Genomic DNA, 6,746 nt, shown 5'->3' on the forward strand with positions numbered 1-6,746 from the left:
AACAGTCACTCCCCACTCTTGCCTACACTGAGGCCCTGGAAAACAACCAATGCACTTTCTGTCTCCATGAGTTTGGCTGCAGTGGTCATTTAATATAAATAGAATCATATATTACGTAGCCTTTGTGACTGGCTTCTTTCACTTAGCATAATGTTTTCAAGGTTCATCCATATTGCAGTATATATCAGTACTTCATTACTTTTTATGGCTGAACAATATCCCATTATCTGGATATGCCACAGTTTGTTTATCTGTTCATTCATCAGTTGATGCATGTTTGTTGACTATTATGAAAACTGCTGCTATGAACATTTGTGTACAGATTTTTATGTGAACATAAGTTTTCAATTCTGGGAGTGGCATTGTTGGGTCATATGATGACTCTGTTTAAATTTTTGAGAATGTCAGTTGGTTCTAAGTAGAGTGACCGTATGCCTTTGTTTGGCAAGCAGAATCCCAGCCTATGCATATATCACAGTGAAGTTAGTGTTAGTGCTCCCTTTCACTCTCAAAAGAGCCCAGATCAGGACGTCAAATCATATGACCCCTTATTTGTAAGGGTCTGGACCTGAAGATGGAAGTCAGGATTATAGATAGTAATTGGAAGGCATAGACAAATTGCTACATGGAAGTAGATAGTCACCCAGAGAATTTGTAAAATGTGAACAGATGGGGGTTAAAGGCAGAAACCTGTGACATGTGGACATTTGAAGAGTTAAAGGAGGAATATGAGCCTACAAAATTGTTGAGATGGATCTTCTGGAGAGGTATGAGGAAAGCCATGGAGAAGCATTACATAAAACTCAAGGAGAAACAAGTGTCACCAAAGAGAAAGCAAGCAGCAGTATCCATGGCTGCAAAGCGATTATAAAAGATAAAAATTGGAACCTGTTCCATGCAATAACATTAATGACCCTAGAAAGAGCAATTTTGTGAAATGGTAGGGAAAGTCCCAGAGAACAGTAAGTAGAGTGAGCACGAAGACTGAAAAGGGAGGTGGTGGAGATATTCAGTGTGGGTTTCTCTTCTAAGAAGGGTGGCTGTGAAGAGGAGAGATGTGGTTGGTTAATATTGAGGGAAGGTATATGTTTGGGTTTTTATTGTTGTTTAGGGGTTTTTTTAGGTAAAAGAGATGTAAATATGTTCAGGAGGTGGTTGAAGACAATATAGAGAAAAAAAGAGATGACTGGGGAAGTGCATCTGCTCAGGTCTACCTAGGCAGGCAGGTAATAGGCACCAGGGCCTAGGTGGGTAATGTAGCTTGGATGAGACCCGGAACTTCTTCTACACCAAGGTTTGGGGTGTGGCAAGGATGAGAAGCTGTGGGGATAATTTAGTGAGTTTTAAGACTAGAGTGGGTAGAGGGAAATTTTTAAAAATTGAGGAAACTCTTAGCAAGGCGTCTGTGTTCTATGACAAAGGCAGAGATGCATTGAAAGGTGTTTACTGAGCATGAGGCAGAACACTGAGCAGGGGTCTTGAGGGAAATAGTGAAGGCATGGGGAAGACATGATGCTGATGAGGAAAGTTCCAGCTTATTTATAGCATCAGGAGCCCAACAGAGGTTGAATTAGTGGTACCTTGGGCACCTTCCAATAGCAGGCCGGGAGAGATGCAGAGAAAGTAGCAAAGTTGGTCCAGCCCTGGATTTCTGCAAAGTGGGCAGTTCAGAGGTTAAGGGGAAAAGGAGGTAGAAAGAGCTGGAATGGTTGAAGGTGGACCATTGTATGTCAGTTGAATAGGAAAGAATGGATCCTAAACTTTCCAAAAATTTGCCCACCAGTCCAATAAACAATAAACATTAGCATGTAAAGAGAAGTTAAGAGAAAGCAAAAAAGCAAAACACAAGGAAGCCACAACAGAGAGCCTGACTTCTTTCTTCTGTAGGTTATTCAACTTCACAGATCTCAAAATAAATAAATAAAAAGCATTTTCAGATGTTTTCTTAACGCTGAACTATGGATAGTTACAAAATGTCATAAATATCCATTTATGTTGAAATCTGCTCACAGGGAAGAGATGAGTTTAGTTGCAGTAAAATTAAATTGACTGAGCATTGAAATCTAATGGAATTTTTTTGTTCATTTATGTTGCATTGCTAAGCTTTCGGATTTGTGTGTACCCTTTCACAATAAATATTTCATTTTTCTTACATTTATAATCAGTCCAGTTTCACTTATCATTAACCCCACAAGGCTAATAAGATTGGGCAGTATTTTCTATTTGCCTTTCATTGTTAAACTTTTAATAGTTAACTTTGATAACCTGTATAGATAGTGGACAATTTTGATTTTGATTTAGATGGTGTGTCAATTTTCTGCAACTGTTCCTGAGGCCCTTATATCATTAAACATAAGGTAGTATGATAAAGGAAAAACTGGGATTCTAAAAATGAGTTTCATACAAGTTATACCTGAACTTCCCTAAAATGTCAGTTAAAGTAAAAGTGCTGCTGGCAAAAGTTAGTACAGCCCCACTCCCTAGCCAATGAGTGGAATAACAAAAGGAACTATCAGACAGTCATAAGATAAATCTGCTTCGTATCGTGGTCTTGTTGTTCTAGTTGATGCCATGCTCTTCCCTAATTCTCTGTCCATACGCATCCTACTTCTCCTGAGCAATCGGTCAGTTTCAGTTCTGCTTCCTCTGAATGCCTTCCAGTAGGACAACACTGATTCCATATTGTTTTTGATCTGTTCTATGCAGTTGCCTACACAGCCCTGAAAGATCTGACTCCCGCATTCTGCTCCAGTCTCATCTCACACTACTCTCCCTCTTGCTCACCATACTCCAAGCTCAGTGGATGTGATGATTAATCTCATGTGTCAACTTGACTGGGCCACAGGGTGCCCAGACATTTGGTCAAACATTATTCTGGGTGTGTCCGTGAGGTCTGTGAGTATGTTTCCGGGTAAGATTAATATTTGACTCTCCTGGGTCTCCAGCTTGCTGACTGCACATCTTGGGATTTCTCAGCCACAATAATTACATGAGCCAATTCTTTATGGTACATATACATCTATATAAAATACAGATATATAGGTACACAAATAGATATGTGCATGTATATCCATCTTATTGGTTCTGTTTTGCTGGAGAACCCTGGCTAATACACTGGGTATCTCATTAAGCTCTTTCCTGCCTCAGGACCCTCCTACACACTGTTCCCTTTGCGAGGAACTCTCTTTCCCCTGATCTTCCCATGACTGCCTCCTCGTCATTCAGATCTCTGCTCAAGTGCTACCTTCTCCTATAAGTCTTCCCTGATTACTCTCATAAAACTCCTGTTCCCATCATTCCACAAACCCCTATCCTCCACCAAGACACTCTGTTTATTTTCTTCTTAACATTTAGTGAGGTCTAGCACAACATTATTTGTGTATTTGTTCTTGGTTTACCTCCTCCTTTCCTTAGTGTTACATTTCGAGAAAAGCAAAACCTCTCGTCCTTGTTCACCAGCGTATCCGTGTGCCCAGAGAAACGCTTGGCACATATTAGCTACTCAAAAAATATGCTACCTTTTATAGAGGCCAGCCCCGTGGCAGAGCAGTTGAGTTTACACACTCGCTTCAGTGGCCCAGGGTTCACTGGTTCGGGTCCTGGGTGCAGACCTAGCACCGCTCATCAAGCCCTGCTGAGGCGGCGTCCCACATAGAGGAAGTAGAGTGACCTACAACTAGTGTACACAACTATGTACTGGGGGGCTCTGGGGAGAAGAAGAAGAAAAAGAAAAGATTGGCAACAGATGTTAGCTCAGGGCCAATCTTTAAAAATAAATATTTATACTGCCTTTTATTTAATGGTGTAAGGAACTCAGGAACAGTTTCAGAAAAATGACACATCCTGTAATTATTTTAAGTAGCTCTTTGTACATATCATCAAACTTATGGGGAAAACGTATAGAGGCTATAATGATAAAATGAATCTATTTTTTCATCAACCCAAGAAGGCAAGTAATGCTTGCCCTTCCTACCAAATAAGGATCAAATGGGTGACGTATTTAGAAGTGTCCAAAATATACAAACTGTGGTTCAATATGGTGGGAAAACTATTATTACACCTTGTTAAACACTTTGTGTTGGGTTTTACTTCCATTTGACACTTTATGAGCACTTTTGCACACTATTAAATAGTCTTTGCAAACATTACTTAGGGACCATAATGCTTTGTGTGGATGTACAGTAATTTAAAATCTTCCCTCAATTGCTGGTCTTTTGGAGTTAGTTTATTTACATTAATTATTTTATTTTATTTGCTTTATTCTGAGATATAACATAACAAATTAAGCGTATATATGATTTTTGTTTCAGGATGGGTCTCCAGATGTAGAAATAATGCATCTAAACATAAGAATTTTTGTGGTACTCTGAACATAGTGGCACACTGTTTTCCATTATGGGTTGTACTAATTTTCTCACTTTCCATCTTTGAAGTTTTGAATGGAAAACTGTTTGATCATTAGTACTTGTGGGGGGGGAACAGTTTTCGACTGTTTAATGCACATTTCTTGGATTATTGGTAAAGCTGAGTGGTTTTAAAAATATATTTATTGGATGTTTATATTTCTTTTTCTAAGAATTGCTTGCTGTGTCATTTTGACCATTTTTCTGTGTGGTTTAAGGATTTTTTTCATTTAATCAATTTGTGTAAGCATATTATAGATTAATGGCTCCTATCATTTGTCACGAAAGTTTCAAATATTTTCCCAATGTGTCCTTTGTCTTTAAATTTACATATGACACAGAACTTTTCATTTTTAGGTGGTCGAACTTATTGATAGTTATCTGGCTCTCATATCTTTCATTACTTTTATGCTCGGAAAGTTCTTTATTTTTAGATCAGAATATTATTGATATTCTTTTTTATTTCCTGGCTCTGATAGGATTTCATTATTTACTTTAACTCTTAATCCACCTGGAATTTTTTGATGCATAAAGTGAGGATTTTCCTTGTTCCCATTCCCATGTCTAACCAAGCACTATGTGCTCATCCATGCTCTCAGTGCCCATTTACTGAATAGACCAATATCTGTCGGTGGGGTGTCCATTTTGTTCTGTGCTGATTTATTGGTTGAATCTTGCCCCAACACCATTCTGCTTAAAATTATTAAGAGATTACTACATGGTTTGTGATTATGCAAATTCAGTTCGTTATTATCAGTCTTCTTTTTAAAAACAGCATTGGCTATCCTTACTTGTTTACTCACTCAGATGAAATTTAGACTCTTCAAGTTATAGCAACTCAGACTTAATCTATAATTTTTGTTGAAATTACATTGAACCTGCAAACTAATTAGGTAGAATTTTGTACTTTTACAATTTCAGTCTTGTGTCACAGAGTCAAGAACCTATGTTTCCCCATTTATTTCAAGATTTGGTTTAGGCTATACGAGAAAGATTTCTAGTTTTCTTTACAAGTCTTTTAAAGGTCTCATTAAGATTATAACTAAATCTTGGATGTTTAATTTCAGTTCTTGTTCAGGTACCCTTGATGTTATTATACTATTTCCAAGGAAGTAAATATTGCTCGTGTGTGTTCAAAGTTTATCTCATATATTGGGAGAAGAATTGAGGGGGAGCAAACTATCCAGGAAGTGAGGAGAGGAAAATATGTAAGAGAGGGGACAGAGGAATCAGGTGAGGAGCCATTTCCACACAAAGACAGAGTTTATAAACCCTCATATGGTTTAATTTAGTTCCCATGATGCCTGAGTTTTTACTTTTAGGCAACCATTCCTTTGATTTAAGGATTTTTCACTTTTAGACAGTCATTCCTTTGATATAGGAAAGAGTTCATTATAGAAATTTAAGCTATTATTCTCATCCAGTAGCAGATCATAAATATTTCTGCAGGTAAAGGAGCAAAGGTAAGAGTTGATAACGACTGAGCAATCCCAGAGCAGAAATAATGCAGGTCTCTTAGAGGAGGAGGCTCGAGCCAGTCCCAATGAGTATTAGCCCTGTACTGATCATAGTTCAGTGGTAGTATGGGTCCAAAACAAACTTGTTAGCGAAAGAGTTGTCAGAAATAGAAGTTAGGGCCCCCATCAAACTCAGAAACATAGTAATTAGTCTCTGGGTGAAAGGGTCGAACAGAATCAATAACCATTAAAACATGGAAGACTTTAATCAAGATAATAATTTCAGAAGAAACCAAAAGAGAGAAAGGAGGTGATAAGGTAGCATAAAAGTTAAGTTTCCAGTCAGAGAAAAAGCAAGTACTATGCTGGAAATAACAGAGTAGTTCCAGAAAGAAGAATGGTACTTGGGTCTTTGAAATCTTAGATAAACACAGGTAGTCCCTAGCTGCCCAAGTCACCTTCTCGTCTTCACCATCCTGAACATGCTGAAAGCAGAGCAAGATGGCTAACATGGCTGTGGTCCTGGACGGTCAGTGAACATCATGCAGACACTGGAAATTAAGTCATAAGCACCAAGAGAGGAGAGAGTGGCCAAAAATGGAGTTGGGGAGAGTGTGCCAATCACACTTCATGTAGCTTACAAGTTTGCCAATGTTCGGTGAATGGAATGTGAGATTAGTGATTCTGAAAATCTGCTTTGCCACATATGATGTTCTATTAATAACACTTCACATTCAAATTGTATGTTATAATCTACAAAGTGCTTCCAAAACCACAAAACCATGATCTAAATCTTCCTCAGAATTGTGAGGGCTCGTCTAGAAAGTTATATTAGCTCCATTTTATAACTAATGAAAACAAGGCTCTGAGAGGTGCAGTAACATCA

This window comes from Equus quagga, chromosome 4 (genome assembly GCF_021613505.1).
Source record: "Equus quagga isolate Etosha38 chromosome 4, UCLA_HA_Equagga_1.0, whole genome shotgun sequence".
Lineage (NCBI taxonomy): Eukaryota > Metazoa > Chordata > Mammalia > Perissodactyla > Equidae > Equus > Equus quagga.